Source organism: Somniosus microcephalus, chromosome 9 (genome assembly GCF_052327205.1).
Source record: "Somniosus microcephalus isolate GS21.2 chromosome 9, FLI_Smic_1.0, whole genome shotgun sequence".
NCBI lineage: Eukaryota > Metazoa > Chordata > Chondrichthyes > Squaliformes > Somniosidae > Somniosus > Somniosus microcephalus.
The window spans coordinates 218,843,026-218,860,092 of NC_140995.1; the positions used below are offsets into that span (position 1 = coordinate 218,843,026).

Below are 17,067 nucleotides of genomic sequence, written 5' to 3' on the forward strand. Positions count from 1 at the left end.
TGGGCCTCCTTCTCAACAGCGGAGTGTCTGGTCTCCGGGCCTTGGAGGGTTCGTGAAAAGAAGGCCACGGGTCTCCCCGCCTGATTGAGGGTAGCGGCCAGGGCAAAGTCGGACGCGTCGCTTTCCACCTGGAAGGGGATGGATTCGTCCACTGCGTGCATGGTGGCTTTGGCAATGTCTTCCTTGATACGGTGGAAGGCTAAGCGGGCCTCTGCCGTCAAGGGAAAAGAGGTGGACTTGATCAGCGGATGGGCCTTGTCCGCATAGTAGGGGACCCACTGGGCATAATAGGAGAAAAACCCTAGGCACCTCTTCAGGGCCTTGAGGCAGTGGGGCAGTGGGAGTTCCATAAGGGGATGCATCCGGTCGGGGTCGGGGCCGATGACTCCGTGTTCCACAACACAGCCAAGGATGGCGAGGCGGTTTGTGCGGAATATGCACTTCTCCTTGTTATATGTCAGGTTCAGGAGTTGGGCGGTGCGGAGGAATTTTTCGAGGTTTGCGTCATGGTCCTGCAAGTCACGGCCGCAGATGGTCACATTGTCCAGATATGGGAAAGTGGCCTGCAACGCATTTTGATCTACCATCCGGTCCATCTCCCTTTGGAAGACGGAGACCCCGTTGGTGACGCCAAAGGGAACCCTAAGGAAGTGGTAGAGGCGGCCGTTTGCCTCAAAGGCAGTATACTGGCGGTCCTCAGGGCGGATAGGGAGCTGGTGGTACGCTGATTTCAGGTCAATGGTCGAGAAGACGCGGTACTGCGCGATCTGGTTGACCATATCAGCTATGCGGGGGAGTGGGTAGGCGTCCAGCAGGGTGTAGCGATTTATTGTCTGGCTGTAGTCGATGACCAGGCGCTGCTTCTCGCCGGTCTTAACGACCACAACCTGGGCTCGCCAGGGGCTGGTGCTGCCCTCAATAATCCCTTCCTTCAGGAGCCGCTCCACTTCGGTTTTAATGAAAACCCTGTCCCCGGCACTGTATCGCCTGCTCTTTGTGGCGATGGGCTTACAGTCGGGGGTGAGGTTAGCAAACAGTGGGGGGGGGGTGACTCTGAGTGTGGAGAGGTTGCACCTGGTGCGCGGCGGGCAATTTGGGAGCTGCTGGCTGCGGACTGTGAGTGGGGGTAGGGGTCCACCGTACGCCATCGTAACACTTTTAAGGTGGCACTGAAAATCTAACCCCAGCAGGACGGCAGCGCAGAGGTCGGGCAGGACCAGAAGTTTAAAATGATCGTACACGGTCCCGTCTACTACGAGTGTCACTACGCAGTAGCCGCCGATGTCCGCCGACTGGGACTCGGAAGCCATAGAAATCCGCTGGTGCGCAGGCAGGACTGGGAGAGAGCAACGCCGCACCGTGTCGGGCTGGATGAAGCTCTCCGTGCTCCCAGAGTCAAAAAGGCAGATTGTATCGTGGCCATTTACCTTAATGTCCATTGTGGAACTGGCCAGCTGGTGCAGTCTCGCTTGGTCCAGTGTAACGGATGCCAGCGTAGGGGTCGGTGTGTCGCTGCGGGTATCAGATGAGGCGGTGTTGGGGGCCTGCTGCGTTCCGGCTGTCGTCCAAGATGGCGGCGTCCATGATCCCCATGTGGCTGGAGGCGTCCAAAATGGCTGCTGTACCGGTGGTTCGCACATGGCCGGGGAGGCCCAAGATGGCGGCCCGCATGGCCCACACGCGGCGCTGCTAGGGTTCGGGGTGGCTTTGGCCCTGCAGACGTTAGCGTAGTGTCCCTTCTTCCCGCAGCCCGAGCAGATCGCGTTTTTCGCCGGGCAGCGCGCTCTGGGGTGTTTTGCCTGGCCACAGAAGTAGCATTTCTGGCCTTGGGGCACTGCTGTCTGGCCTTGGGACACTGCTGCGGTAGTTGGGCCGTTGCTGGGGTGTGGCTGGGGTGGCACGGCGCTATGAGGCGGTCCTACCGTGTCCCAGGCTGTCATTCCCCGCGGCGTCCACGGTGCAGAGGAGTAGGCATCCATGCCCCGGTAGGCTGCATCCAATGATAGTGCGAGTTCAGAGGCCTTGTTGAGGTCGAGGTCACTCTGCTCCAACAGTCGCTGTCGGGTGTAATTGGATCTGTGGCCCGCTACAAAAGCGTCCCGGATAAGTTCCTCTGTGTACACGGCGGCCTTTACATCCTTACAACCACAGGCCCGGCCAAGCACAGACAGTGCCTGAAGGTATTCCAAGGTCGATTCCCCAGGTTGTTGTTTACGACTCCCCAGAAGGTGCCTGGCGTACACTTCGTTCACTGGGTGCGTGTACTGGTCCTTGAGGAGCTTGATAGCGTCCGCGTACGAGGTCGCGTCTTGGATGACCGAGTACACTCGGTGGTTCACTTTGGAGGTCAGGACATCCAGTTTGTCCTCGTCCGATTTGATTGCTGCGGAGGCGGTCAGGAATTTTTCGAAACACTTAAGCCAGTGAGTAAACTTGGTGGATGAGTCCGCCTCCCGATGATCTAAGTCCAGGCATGCTGGTGTGAGGATCTTCTCCATTATAAAAATTTTGTTAATAAAATTGATGCGCTATCAATTACTCATAAAAGACTGAGAGTTAAGAGAGTAACTAAAGGCTTTTATTAACAAAAGAATGAAGGTCTGCCTCGAGTGGTCGACCGGTCCAGACATACAAAGGGCTGGGGAGCAGTCACCTTTATACTAGGACTTGTGGGAGGAGTCAGCCGAGGCATGTCCAGGCATGTACACAGTGGAATACAAACAGTGGTTTACCACACTTGCCAAAAAAAACAGCCGTGGGCAACTAAAGAGGTAAGAGACAGCACAAAACTAAAGGAAAGGGCATACAAAAATAGCACAGATCCTGGCGAATGGGAAAGATACAAAGAACAGCAAAGGGTTACAAAACATACAGCAAGAGCTACAAAAAGGGAGTATGAAAAGAAACTTGCAAGGGATTTCAAAATTAATACAAATAATTTTTATCGTCACATCAAGAAAAAGAGAGTGGTCAGGAGCAATGTTGGCTCCTTAAAAACCGCAAGTGGTGATATTGTCAGTTACAATGGGGAAATGGCGGACACATTGAATAATTACTTTGCGTCAGTATTTACAGTAGAAGAAGAGGACAGCATGCTGGAAATCCCAAAACCCTGGTTAGACCACACCTGGAGTACTGGGAGCAGTTCTGGGCACCGCACCTCAGGAAGGATATATTGGCCTTGGAGGGAGTGCAGTGTAGGTTTCCCAGAATGATACCCGGACTTCAAGGGTTATGTTATGAGGAAAGTTTACATAAATTAAGGTTGTATTCCCTTGAATTTAGAAGGTTAAGAGGTGATCTGACTGAAGTTTTCAGGATATTAAGGGGAACAGATAGGGTAGATAGAGAGAAACTATTTCCGCTGGTTGGGGATTCTAGGACTAGGGGACATAGTCTAAAAATTAGAGCCAGACCTTTCAGGAGTGAAATTAGGAAACACTTCTACACACAAAGGGTGGTAGAAGTTTGGAACTCTCTTCCACAAATGGCAATTGATACTAGATCAATTGTTAATTTTAAATCGGAGATTGATAACTTTTTGTTAACCAAAGCTATGAAGGGATATGGGCCAAGGTCAGGTATATGGAGTTAAATCGCAGATCAGCCATGATTTCATTGAATGACGAAACAGGCTCAAGGGGCTGAATGGCCTGCTCCTGTTCCTATGTTCCTATGTTCCTACACAAGCTTACAAAAGTCAATTGGACATTTATTTGAAAGAGAACTTACTTGCAGTGTTATTGGGAAGAAGCTGGGGATGTGGAAGTAAATTGAACAGCTCTTTCAAAGAGGCACGACGGGCCAAATGGCCTCCCTCTGTGTCTGTAAGGCTCAATAAACACAAGCCGTTGTTGGTATATATTGTGAGCAGTCACACTCCGGCCTAAATGGAAAAAATATTTTTTTAAAGTCTGTATTGAAGATGAGAGTCAAGAACACCGCCTGGAAGGTGGAATCGAGCCACTCTGTCGCTAGACAGCTACAGGTTTGAAGCCTGCACCCCAGACCACTGAGGTTCATCCAGGCATTGTACTTAACTCACTCCATCAATATATAAACCACTGACAAGGTCGTCACCTTTAACTTGTGGTGATTTGTTCTTTCTCTCTGACTCATTCATTCGACACATCGTCAAATCACAACAGTTAAAATGGAATTTCGTGTCAAGCTATGAAGCGATTTGGGATGTTTTACTACGTTGAAGGTGCTATATAAATGCAAGTTGTTGTTGTTATCATGTCCATTACTAATATCACAAAGCAAGATTTCAACCCACTGATTCTGGGTTACAAACAACTGGGAAATAGCTCCACAAACAATCATTCAAGATTCTAGACTTAGGTAAGGCCGACTTTCAATGGGATGAGGCAGAGACTGTCCACAGTAAACTGGGCAAATCTGTCACTGGGTAATATGACAGAAGATCAGTGGGAGATGTTTAAAAAAAGAAATTTAACGTGATACAGAACCAGTTTATACCCCTGAGGGGCAAGAGCTCTACTTGCCAATAAAACCCAGCCGTGGACAACTAAAGAGGTAAAGGACAGAATCAAACTAAAGGAAAGGGCAAACAAAAATAGCACAGATCCTGGCCAATGGGAAAGATACAAAGAACAGCAAAGGGTCACAAAACATACAGCAAGAGCTACAAAAAGGGAGTATGAAAAGAAACTTGCAAGGGATTTCAAAATTAATGCAAATAATTTTTATCGTCACATCAAGAAAAAGAGAGTGGTCAGGAGCAATGTTGGCTCCTTAAAAACTGCAAGTGGTGATATTGTCAATTACAATGGGGAAATGGCGGACACATTGAATAATTACTTTGCGTCAGTATTTACAGTAGAAGAAGAGGACAGCATGCTGGAAATCCCAAAGAAACTAATATTGAATCGGAACAGGGACTCAGTGAAATTAATGTAAGTAAAATAACAGTAATGAAGAAAATAATGGCATTAAAGAGTGACAAATCCCCAGGGCCAGATGGTTTCCATCCCAGAGTTTTTAAAGGAAGTGGGTGAGCACATTGCAGATGCCCTAACTATAATCTTCCAAAGTTCTCTCGATTCAGGAACCGACCCTTTAGATTGGAAAATTGAGCATGTCACTCCAGTTTTTAAGAATGGTTGGAGAAGGATACCCGGGAATTATAGACCAATTAGTCTAACATCTGTTGTCAGGAAATTGCTAGAGTCTATAATTAAGGATAGGGTGACTGAACACCTCGCAAATTTTCAGTTGAGCCAGCATGAATTTGTGAAAGGCAGGACATGCCTGACAAACCTGATTGCATTTTGTGAAGAGGTGACTAAAGTAGTGGACAGGGGAATGTCTATGGATGTTATTTATATGGACTTCCAGAAGGCATTTGATAAAGTCCCACATAAGAAACTGTTAACTAAGGTAGAAGCCCACAGAATTGAGGACAAATTATTGACCTGATTAGGAAATTGGCTGAGCGGCAGGAGACAGAGAGTAGGGATAATGGGCAGGTACTCAAATTGGCAGGATGTGACTAGTGGTGTCCCGCAGGGATCTGTGTTGGGGCCGCAATTATTCACAATATTTATTAATGACTTCTTCTTCTTATCTTCTTATCGTGTCCATGGACAGTCTATACATAGCCCAGCCAGAACTGTACACATTTTTGCGCCTTGTTGTTGAATTCGGCAAGATCTGCAACAGTGCAGGGTTCCTCTAATGATGGACATTGCAGGAGATGTTGCATAGTCTGTGCCTCAGTTCCACATTCACAAGTTGTCGGGCTGGTTGAATATCCCCATTTGCTTAGTGACACCTTTGAGCAACCTACACCGGTCCTAAGTCTGTTAAGACACTTCCAGGTTGCCCAGTTGCAATTAGCTCCTGGGGGAAGGCTTTCACCAAGTAAAATTTCCATCGCTGGGGGTTGTTCAAGACTGGCGAGCCGGTCTTTCCACAAGGCGATGCGGGCTTCAGATGAGGTTGATTGTAATGGAACAACACTGTTCATGAAGCTCTTTCTTGACTTTAGGCGGCTGGGTGTTAGTGTATAACAATGCAGTGGGTGTCTCTCATCTGATGTTTGACGGAGTCGTTCTTTCTTGCTGGCTACCGTTCTTCTTATATCAGGGGGAGCGATACCCGCCAGGATATATAGGCTGTTGGTGTTTGTTGGTTTTAAGCAACCTGTGATAAATCGGCAGCTTGCATTCAGAACGGCATCCATCTTCTTGGCATGAGTAGACCTTTCCCATGCAGGGCAGGCGTATTCGGCAGTGGAATAGCAAAGAGCAAGTGCACTGGTTCGCAATGTTTTCGGGCTTGTTCCCCATCTTGTGTTAGTTAGCTTATTCAGGATGTTGTTTCGTACGCTCACTTTTGTCTTTGTCTTCTCGATGTGGTTCTTGAAGGTGAGGCATCGGTCAAGGGTGACTCCTAAGTAGATAGGGTGCTCGCAATGCGTCAGTGTTGCTCCACACCAGGTTACTTTCAGCTGGCGTTTGGCTTCACGGTTTCTGAGGTGGAATGCACAAACTTGCATCTTTGATGGGTTTGCACGAAGGTAGTTTTCTTCATAGTAGGATTTTAGTCCCTCCAAGGCCTCAGAAAGCGTTTTCTCCACGGTGTTAAAATCAGTGTTTTGGGCAGTGTCATCAGCATATATAAAACGGCATGTAACATCGTCTTTTGGTTGGTCATTCATGTAGATGTTGTACAGCAGCGGTGCAAGCACGCTTCCCTGAGGAAGACCATTCTTCTGAATACGCCACCTGCTGTGCTTCCCACCTAGTTCATCATAGAACCGGTGATTCTGAAGCATGCTTTCTAACAGCTCTGTTAAGTGAATCTCTTTTGTCATCTCTAAAATCTTGCAGAGGAGACATCCATGGTTCACTGTATCATATGCTGCTGACAGGTCTACAAAAACAGCACCTGTTACCATCCCTTGCTCAAAACCATCTTCGATGTGTTGTGTGAGGTTGAGCAGTTGGCTTGTTGTTGATTTGCCGGGGCGGAAACCTGCTTGCTCTGGAATGATCTTCTCATCTACAGTTGGTGCTATCCTATTGAGTATCAGGCGTTCAAACAGCTTATAGGTGTGGCAAAGCAGTGAAATTGGCTGAAAACTCTTAGGATCTCAGGGATCTTTTCCAGGCTTTAATAGTGCAATTACATGTGCCTTCTGCCAGATATTAGGTAGCTTGTGTGTTGCCAGACAGTGGTTGAACAATTGTAGGAGCCATTTCTTTGCTTTCTGTCCAAAATGCTTTATCTGTTCCGTTGCTATGTTGTCAAGACCAATTGCTTTCCCGTGTTTTAGACTAGATATACCAGTTTCCAGCTCTTCCATGGTGAATGGTCTAGTGAATCCAGGATCATCGCTGTACTTCTTCCTATCTAGTTGTGCTCTTGGTTGTTTCTTGTTGATTTTTCCATTTAGGAGCAACTGGTGTGCAACCTGGCTAGCAGACACATTTGGATGTTGGGCAGCTTTCTTGGGATCACCTCCAAGTTTGCATATGAGAGACCATGCCTTCTTGCTGTTTTTTGTAAGATCTGTTGTCTCTATCAAGGTGTTCCAGGTGTTTTGACGTTCTTGAGAGATACTTAACATCACCCTCTCACCGGTAGATATTGTTTCCTCTGAGAAGGGGTCAGATTCAAACATTGAGACATACTCCCAGGAGAGTTCAGCATTCTCCTTGGTGAGACCAGGGATGTAGTGTACTCTGCAACCTCGGGGGATCTTCCTTCTAGCTGTTTTTTGGACAGCTTTTGCAAAGAGGTTGTAGTGCTCAGGTAGTAGTTTAATGCGTTTAACCTTGCGGTCAAGTGCTCGTGTAAAACTGTTCCAATCGGCCTTCTTGAAGTTGAAGCGCCTTTTGAATGGTACGACAGTTGGTAACACTGCTGCATTTACCTGGATGACAATAGGACGGTGTTGTGTCTGTGGTATTGGGTCTGTGACAAGCTTCTTGCAGAGGCCAGCGATGTCGTTGCTGGCAATGGCAAGATCTGGATTATATCTACACTTCCAGCGGGCACTGTGGAAGGAGGCTGGCAATTTAGGATCGTGGATGAGACTAAGCTGGTTAGCGTCCATCCATTCTTCGACTGCTTCTCCATCGTTGTTAGTCTTCTTGTACCCCCATTGGGTATTGTGGCTATTAAAGTCTCCAATGATGATCTGTGGTTTATTGTGCAGGTTGGGTACAGGGTTAGAGAAGCTGAAATCTGTGCCAGGTGGCTTGTACACTGAGGTCACTACTACTTTGCTCAGCTCTACAGTTAGAATTTCGATGTTGTCCTCCTCTGTTTTAGAAGTGGCTTCTACAACTGAACCAGCTCTAACAAATACAGCACTGCCATATTGTCGATGAGGTCTTTCAATAGCCAGGACCATTCCTGGTATTTTTGGACGGTTGTTCTCACTTCCTCTATGTGTCTCCTGCAGGCAGAGGACATCACACTCCAACTCATTGCATAATGTAGCGAGGATGTTTTGTTTAGCTATAGAGAACCCTTCAACGTTAGCAGATATAACAGTCAATGCCGGTCTTGAAAAAGACCCGTGTTTCTGACATCGACGACTACTTCCGTCTTCAGGCATGCTGTGCGTGGTGGTGGTAGAATTGGTTGAAACAGGGCCGCGACGTGAACGCTTCTACCTTGACCCCACGACTTAGATGATGGCATAGAAAGTCATATATCTAAATTTGGCGATGACACAAAGATGGGCGGCCTTGTGAGCAGTATAGATGAAAGCATAAAATTACAGAGGGATATTGATAGATTAAGTGAATGGGCAAAACGGTGGCAAATGGATTTCAATGTAAGAAAATGTGAGGTCATCCACTTTGGACCTAAAAAGGATAGAACAGGGTATTTTTAAATGGTGAAAAGCTAAAAACATTGGATGTCCAAATGGACTTGGGGGTTCAGGTATATCGATCATTAAAATGTCATGAACAGGTACAGAAAATAATCAAAAAAGCTAATGGAATGCTGGCCTTTATATCTAGAGGGCTAGAATACAAGGGGGTAGAAGTTATGGTGCAGCAAAACAAAGCCCTGCTTAGACCACACCTGGAGTACTGTGTGCAGTTCTGGGCACCACACCTTAGGAAGGATATATTGGCCTTGGAGGGAGTGCAGTGTAGGTTTCCCAGAATGATACCCGGACTTCAAGGGTTATGTTACGAGGAAAGATTACATAAATTAAGGTTGTATTCCCTAGAATTTAGAAGGTTAAGAGGTGATTTGACAGACGTTTTCAGGATATTAAGGGGAACAGATAGGGTAGATAGAGAGAAACTATTTCCGCTGGTTGGGGATTCTAGGACTAGGGGGCAGAGTCTAAAAATTAGAGCCAGACCTTTCAGGAGTGAAATTAGGAAACACTTCTACACACAAAGGGTGGTAGAAGTTTGGAACTCTCTTCTACAAATGGCAATTGATACTAGAGATCAATTGTTAATTTTAAATCGGAGATTGATAAGTTTTTGTTAACCAAAGCTATTAAGGGATATGGGCCAAGGTCGGGTATATGGAGTTAAATCGCAGATCAGCCATGATCTCATTGAATGATGAAACAGGCCCAAGGGGCTGAACGGCCTGCTCCTGTTCCTCTGTTCCTACACAAACTTACAAAAGTTAATTGGACATTTATTTGAAAGAGAACTTACTTGCAGTGTTATTGGGAAGAAGCTGGGGATGTGGAAGTAAATTGAACAGCTCTTTCAAAGAGGCGCAACAGGCCAAATGGCCTCCCTCTGTGTCTGTAAGATTCAATAAACACAAGCTGTTGTTGGTATATATTGTGAGCAGTCACACTCCGGCCTAAATGGAAAGAATATTTTTTTTTAAGTCTGTATTGAAGATGAGAGTTAAGAACACCGCCTGGAAGGTGGAATCGAGCCACTCTGTCGCTAGACAGCTACAGGTTTGAAGCCTGCACCCCAGACCACTGAGGTTCATCAAGGCATTGTACTTAACTCACTCCATCAATATATAAACCACTGACAAGGTCATCACATTTAACTTGTGGTGATTTGTTTTTTCTCTCTGACTCATTCACTCGACACATCGTCAAATCACAACAGTTAAAATGGAATTTCGTGTCAAGCTATGAAGCGATTTGGGATGTTTTACTACGTTGAAGGCGCTATATAAATGCAGGTTGTTGGTGTTATCATGTCCATTACTAATATCACAAAGCAAGATTTCAACCCACTGATTCTGGGTTACAAACAACTGAGAAATAGCTCCACAAACAATCATACAAGATTCTAGACTTAGGTAAGGCCGACTTTCAATGGGATGAGGCAGAGACTGTCCACAGTAAACTGGGCAAATCTGTCACTGGGTAATATGACAGAAGATCAGTGGAAGATGTTTAAAAAAAGAAATTTAATATGATACAGAACTAGTTTATACCCCTGAAGGGCAACAGCACTACTTGCAAAAAAAAACCAGCTGTGGACAACTAAAGAGGTAAGGACAGCATGAAACTAAAGGAAAGGGCATACAAAAATAGCACAGATCCTGGCGAATGGGAAAGATACAAAGAACAGCAAAGGGTTACAAAACATACAGCAAGAGCTACAAAAAGGGAGTATGAAAAGAAACTTGCAAGGGATTTCAAAATTAATACAAACAATTTTTATCGTCACATCAAGAAAAAGAGAGTGGTCAGGAGCAATGTTGGCTCCTTAAAAACTGCAAGTGGTGATATTGTCAATTACAATGGGGAAATGGCGGACACATTGAATAATTACTTTGCGTCAGTATTTACAGTAGAAGAAGAGGACAGCATGCTGGAAATCCCAAAGAAACTAATATTGAATCGGAACAGGGACTCAATGAAATTAATGTAAGTAAAATATCATTAATGAAGAAAATAATGGCATTAAAGAGTGACAAATCCCCAGGACCAGATGGTTTCCATCCCAGAGTTTTTAAAGGAAGTGGGTGAGCACATTCCAGATGCCCTAACTATAATCTTCCAAAGTTCTCTCGATTCAGGAACCGACCCTTTAGGTTGGAAAATTGAGCATGTCACTCCAGTTTTTAAGAATGGCGGGAGAAGGAAACCGGGAATTATAGACAAGTTAGCCTAACATCTGTTGTCAGGAAATTGCTAGAGTCTATAATTAAGGATAGGGTGACTGAACACCTCGCAAATTTTCAGTTGAGCCAGCATGAATTTGTGAAAGGCAGGACATGCCTGACAAACCTGATTGCATTTTGTGAAGAGGTGACTAAAGTAGTGGACAGGGGAATGTCTATGGATGTTATTTATATGGACTTCCAGAAGGCATTTGATAAAGTCGCACATAAGAGACTGTTAACTAAGGTAGAAGCCCACAGAATTGAGGACAAATTATTGACCTGGTTAGGAAATTGGCTGAGCGGCAGGAGACAGAGAGTAGGGATAATGGGCAGGTATTCAAATTGGCAGGATGTGACTAGTGGTGTCCCACAGGGATCTGTGTTGGGGCCTCAATTATTCACAATATTTATTAACGACTTAGATGATGGCATAGAAAGTCATATATCTAAATTTGGCGATGACACAAAGATGGGCGGCCTTGTGAGCAGTATAGATGAAAGCATAAAATTACAAAGGGATATTAATAGATTAAGCGAATGGGCAAAACGGTGGCAAATGGATTTCAATGTAAGAAAATGTGAGGTCATCCACTTTGGACCTGAAAAGGACAGAACAGGGTATTTTTAAATGGTGAAAAGCTAAAAACAGTGGATGTCCAAAAGGACTTGCGGGTTCAGGTATATAGATCATTAAAATGTCATGAACAGGTACAGAAAATAATCAAAAAAGCTAATGGAATGCTGGCCTTTATATCTAGAGGGCTAGAGTACAAGGGGGTAGAAGTTATGCTGCAGCTATACAAAACCCTGGTTAGACCACACCTGGAGTACTGTGTGCAGTTCTGGGCATCACACCTCTAGGAATTAGCACACACGCTAGCGGGGTTGTGGTTATTGTCTCTGGCCAGTCAGAAGCCTCTGAGCTGCTCCAGGTTTCGAAGCGCTCCCCTATTCCTGGTTCTGACCGCCGGACTTATTCGGTAGCGATGTAGATAGAAAACGTGACTCGTGGTTTGGGTGCAAAACAGACCAGCATTTATTGAAACAAAAAAAAAGAAAGACACAACTTAAAATAATCGATACAGCACACCTTTTAATAGCACTTTCAATATAGAAACACCTTGCTCACTACAGCACCTTTGCTTCGTGGCTTTTACTGAAAAAAACAGCACTTTAATACAGCTACTCTCAGTGTTCACTGCAGCCTTATCTGCTAGTGCAACACTGTTACTTAAATAGGGGAGGAGAGAACGGACACAATGAGGAAAAATCGACTAAAATCACAGTTCTAACAAAATTCCCACTTAATTCCCACACGTATACCTATTCTAAGTTGCCTAGTAATGGGCCAGAAAAATATATGTTCACCAATGAAAAATCACCTGCTCCGTGCCCTGCGACCTTTGATCTTCACTGCGCCGAAGTAAAAACACCCCAGTATTTTAAAAGTAAACTGCTGGTGTTCCACTCCTTTAGGCAGGCTCCCACATTGTAGAGGGCACGGAGGCAAGGCCACAGAGAGAGAGAGGCTTCTGAGAAGCTATCTTTTATACCCCATTTGGGGCCGAGCCCTTCCCGCCCAAATCCGGATGTATCTGGGCTAAACAAAAGGGATCCAAACTGTCCCCATTGTCTGTAATGGGTTTGGATGAATTACCCATTCGTTTAAACTGAGGTTTTTTTCAGTTTAAATGTGTCCTCATTGTCTGTGATGGGCTTTGAATAAAGCTGCAGTTTAAATGTGTCCTCATTGTCTGTGATGGGCTTTGAATAAAGCTGCCGTGGTTTGAAAAAAACCATGTCTATTTCCTTGATTGCTTGAGTAAACAGAAACAAAAGTCATTGTCCTTGTGGTCGGACTGAAACTGCAGTCTCAAGTGGTTAATCCTTTGTGTAAACATTGTAGCAGTTTCTGTAAACATATCGATTGTCTGCTGCAGGGAGGGGAACTCCCTGAACTGCCGTTGATTGGCAGTTTGACTGCTCCATTGAACCTTTTTCACAGACACAGCAGGCTGCCTTTTCAAGTCCTTTTTGTCTTCTGCCACGCGGTCTGGTGGCCATTTTGCTCCCTGGATTTTTAAGGGTATATTACCCAGGTATTCTTTAATCCAATAAATCAATCTTCGGAACTGTAGGAAATTTCAAAATTATTGCGAAATCCCTACAGTCCCCCATTGGATACTAAAACTTGCTTGTAGTATCCTGTCCAAAAGTGAGCAATAATTTCTGACCCCCCACAAACAACCTTCACTTATACTTATCTAAATCTATCTTTGATCCCCCGACACCTCCATCTCCCCTGCCCAGAGAGAATCGCAGTACGGTAGGCATCGATCGACAGAAAACAAGATTAATTAAATAATCAATACACGGAGGGGGTCCAATATCCCTGCACCACTTATATTCACAGTAACTCAAGCATGGAGGGGTCCGATGCCCCTGCACTGCTTGTAACATAATTTTAACATGATACAACATCTTTAATGGGATTGTCACCCAGCCAACATATCTGCTAAATATACACATGGAAGACAACGAGCTTCCCCTTTTTTTTTATTACATTGCAATTGCCTGGCACTTTATTAAATGGCACTATTCTTCAGCCAGAAATGTATTTTAAATTTTCACAATGCAAACACAACGGCCCAGAAATTTGGGCCGGGGGCTTCCCGTGGGTGCAAGCCCCCGACCTATACTTACCTAGCACACCGGCAGTTGACCTCTTGGCCTGCGTGGAATTCCTCTCCGAGGCCTGTCCCAGAGGCCGGCGCACTATGCTGGCATGTCCCAGGGGTGTAGTTAGTGCGATGCGTCCCCTGGGATCACGTGAGCAACAAGCAGCCAATCGGAGCAGGAAATGCTCCATTCATAAGTCTTGACAGATGGACCTGTCAAAACGTATAAATGCTAAGGCTGTAAAACTGTACTTTACATTCAAATAATTTTTTTTTTAAATCACACTTTGTAAATAAACTATAAATGACATTAAATAACTATTTTAAACAAAAATTTAAATTTTTGAAAAAAATAATTTTATAAAAAAAATGGGGCTAAAAATAAACTTACCTTGCTTTAAAGTATTTAAAAGTAAAAAACCTGTGGAAAAAATGTTTTAATTTTAAATAATTGACCACTTACCTTTGAAAATGAAGTCCTTACGGCTGCTTTTTACATTTCTAAAATGTATAGGCTTACCCGCACGTTAAAACCTGTAACAAAAAAGTAAGTTCAACGCGCACGCGCAGACTCCCGCGCACACGCGTTCGACCTCTGAACCCCTTGGTTCAGAGGATCGGAAGTGCCGGTTTCCCGCGCATGCGTAGTGTATGCAAGATTCTGGTACTTCCATCAGGTCCACGCGTGAGTACTCCGTCCGTACTCACGCGTTGGGACCCGAATTTCTGGGCCAATAATTCCTAGGCATATGCAATTTTTTCCCTTAACTCCAAACAAGCAGTAAAATTAAATTCTTAATCTTAATGGGATTAGCAGTAACAGTTTAAATGTTGTGGGCATCCGCTTCCTGCAGACCCCTTTCTTCGTGGGCTGGGAGTGCTCCTTCCTTGAGCACTCATCGACACGCTGGTCCTCTGTGCCTTCCAGAACTCTGAAAAAGACATCTCGCCAGGTCCCCTGGCTCGGGGGGTGGGGTAGTGTAATCAGGTCCCGCGACCTTGATTCACAATACAATTCCGGAACGGTACCATACTTAAAACTTATACACTAATAATATCACTACTGAATTGCAATATAAAAATTAAAATTAACACGTTCTACCTTAATACACGTTCTACCTTAATACTTTATACACACATTACTTGAACAAAGCTACATACAAGCGCCACCCGTCTCCGGGCGGCCAGCCTAATCCCTGGTTGGGCTGCCACAGGCTGCTTCCTGCGGCGTGGCTGGACTGATTCCAGCTACTAGTAGCACGGTGGCATACTGGTTAGCACTGTTGCCTCACAGCGCCAGGGACCTGGGTTCAAATCCGGCCTCGGGTGACTGTCTGTGTGGAGTTTGCACATTCTCCCTGTGTTTGCGTGGGTTTCCTCCGGGTGCTCCGGTTTCCTCCCACAGTCCAAAGATGTGCGGGTTAGGTAGATTGACCATGATAAAAATTGGCCCTTAGTGTTAGGGGGGATTAAATACGTGGGGTTATGGGGTTACGGGGATAGGGCTTGGGTGGGATGGCTGTCGGTGTAGGGACCGGGTGCTAGGGTTTGGATGATCAGCCATGATCTCGTTGAATGGTGGAGCAGGCTCGAATGGCCTACTCCTGTTCCTATCTTCTATGTTTCTAGTCCCTCGCAGCTTATGGCTGCTGGTTGGGGACCTCTGCCTTTTGGCCTCTCCCTGACTCGGGAGACCACCCTACACCACTGGAAAGTGGGTGACCATACTTTCTTGGGCTGGGGTACCCAAAGAGATCTCCTAGGAAGTGTTGCTGGTGGGGCTACCCTGGCGAGCAGATCCTTAGCTCGGGTCACACTCCCTGCTAGCTGGGGACCTCCTCCTTCGGGTCCCTCCCTTCCCAAACCTGGGCTGGGGACAGGCAATCCCTTGCCACCAGCTGCCAGTGGCTGAGAGCCTTCCCCTTCAGGTCAAAAACCTGGTTCAGGCTCCTCCCCGGAGTCCCACAAGAGAGGGGGAATCGCTCGGGCCAAGTGCTGGGGAGCTTCGACAATCCCAGCTGCCTGTTCCCCTGCCCCCTGCTTAAACAACCCGCATTGTTTGATATAACTGGCTGCCTGCCAGTAATCCTGTTCAAAATCATGAATAGCTCTTCCCCTAACACAAGCCACAGCGCCTGCCTGTGCAGCTTGTGAGCTTGTACCTGCTGTGGGCTGGGGATTTCTATTCTCAGGTTCACTACCAGCTGCCTGTTTCCCTGTGGGTCCCATTAAGATGGATGGGACCCCGTTAGGCCGGGGTGAATTGGTCAGGTCTTCCGAGTGGACCACCATGCTGGAGGCGCCAGCGTCCACCGAATATCTCCCCTGCACCATCTCCACCCCCATCTCAACATAGGGCCTGCTCCCCTCAGCATTTTCGCGGGGACACAGGTCAACAGGCTGCGCTGGCTCTAGTCATTGCTGGGAGTGAGGTGGGGCAGACGGGGTTAAAACACCGGTGGTGGCTGCTACTCTCCCCTGGCCAGTCAGAAGAGACTGTAGGGACTGTAAAAATGACTCAATTGCTGCGGGAGGGAGGTCTGGCCCTGCCTTTTGGGTTGGGGCTGTGGGATCCTTTCCCTTGTCCTTCCAAGGATTTTTACAGTCTTTTCTCCAGTGACCATCTTTCCCACACCCATAGCAATTTAACCTAGCCTGGGAGGGACGGTTCCCCTCCTGGTGCCACTCTTTCTTACTCTAGCTCCCAGGTTTAACCTCATGGACTCTTCCCTTGGGTTGGGAAGCCTCGATACCCCTCATGTTCCTGAAGGCTACTGTCAGCCGGTGGATCACCGCTTCTTCGGTGGTCTGGGGGTTTTGGGGGTCAAACCAAGCCATGACCTGGGCTTGGATCTGGGGTAGGCTGTTTGTCATGAGACACCGGAGCCAGTGAGTCAATTGGACTGGGTCCAGTGCTGCCGCCCTGGCATTCCCGGGTATGCACTCCGGTAGACTGGCCACAGCCTGTCTGCGAACGCCTACGGGTACTCCCCTGGGAGCTACACTGTTCTTTCCACCCGGGCGAACGGGCTACCATCATTGAGTCCCATGGCCTCCAATACCTCATTCTTGAGACCCTCATAATCCCTCTGCCCCCTTTTGCACTCACCAGATAGGGACTGGAGGAGACCACCTGCCAGGGAAAACAGCAGCATTTTTGCTTGCTCTGCCTCACCGCAGTCATTTACACAAGCTGCTTGCTCTATCTCCCTGAAGTGCAGAGAGGGGTCTCCCTTTTTTGTGAGCTTGGGGATGTGGCTAACCATGTCCCTGAGCTGGTGGGTGCCATACGGCA

At 46.5% G+C, this 17,067-nt stretch overlaps 2 non-coding genes across 2 annotated transcripts; both read right to left on the reverse strand.

The window, feature by feature from the left end:
* Window positions 1–3,942: 3,942 nt before the first annotated feature.
* On the reverse strand, window positions 3,943–4,029 carry trnastop-uca (transfer RNA opal suppressor (anticodon UCA)). The gene has a single exon. It is a non-coding gene; the product is annotated as a tRNA-Sec (tRNA).
* A 5,850-nt stretch (window positions 4,030–9,879) lies between these two features.
* Window positions 9,880–9,966, reverse strand: trnastop-uca (transfer RNA opal suppressor (anticodon UCA)). The gene has a single exon. It is a non-coding gene; the product is annotated as a tRNA-Sec (tRNA).
* Between the last annotated feature and the right edge of the window lie 7,101 nt (window positions 9,967–17,067).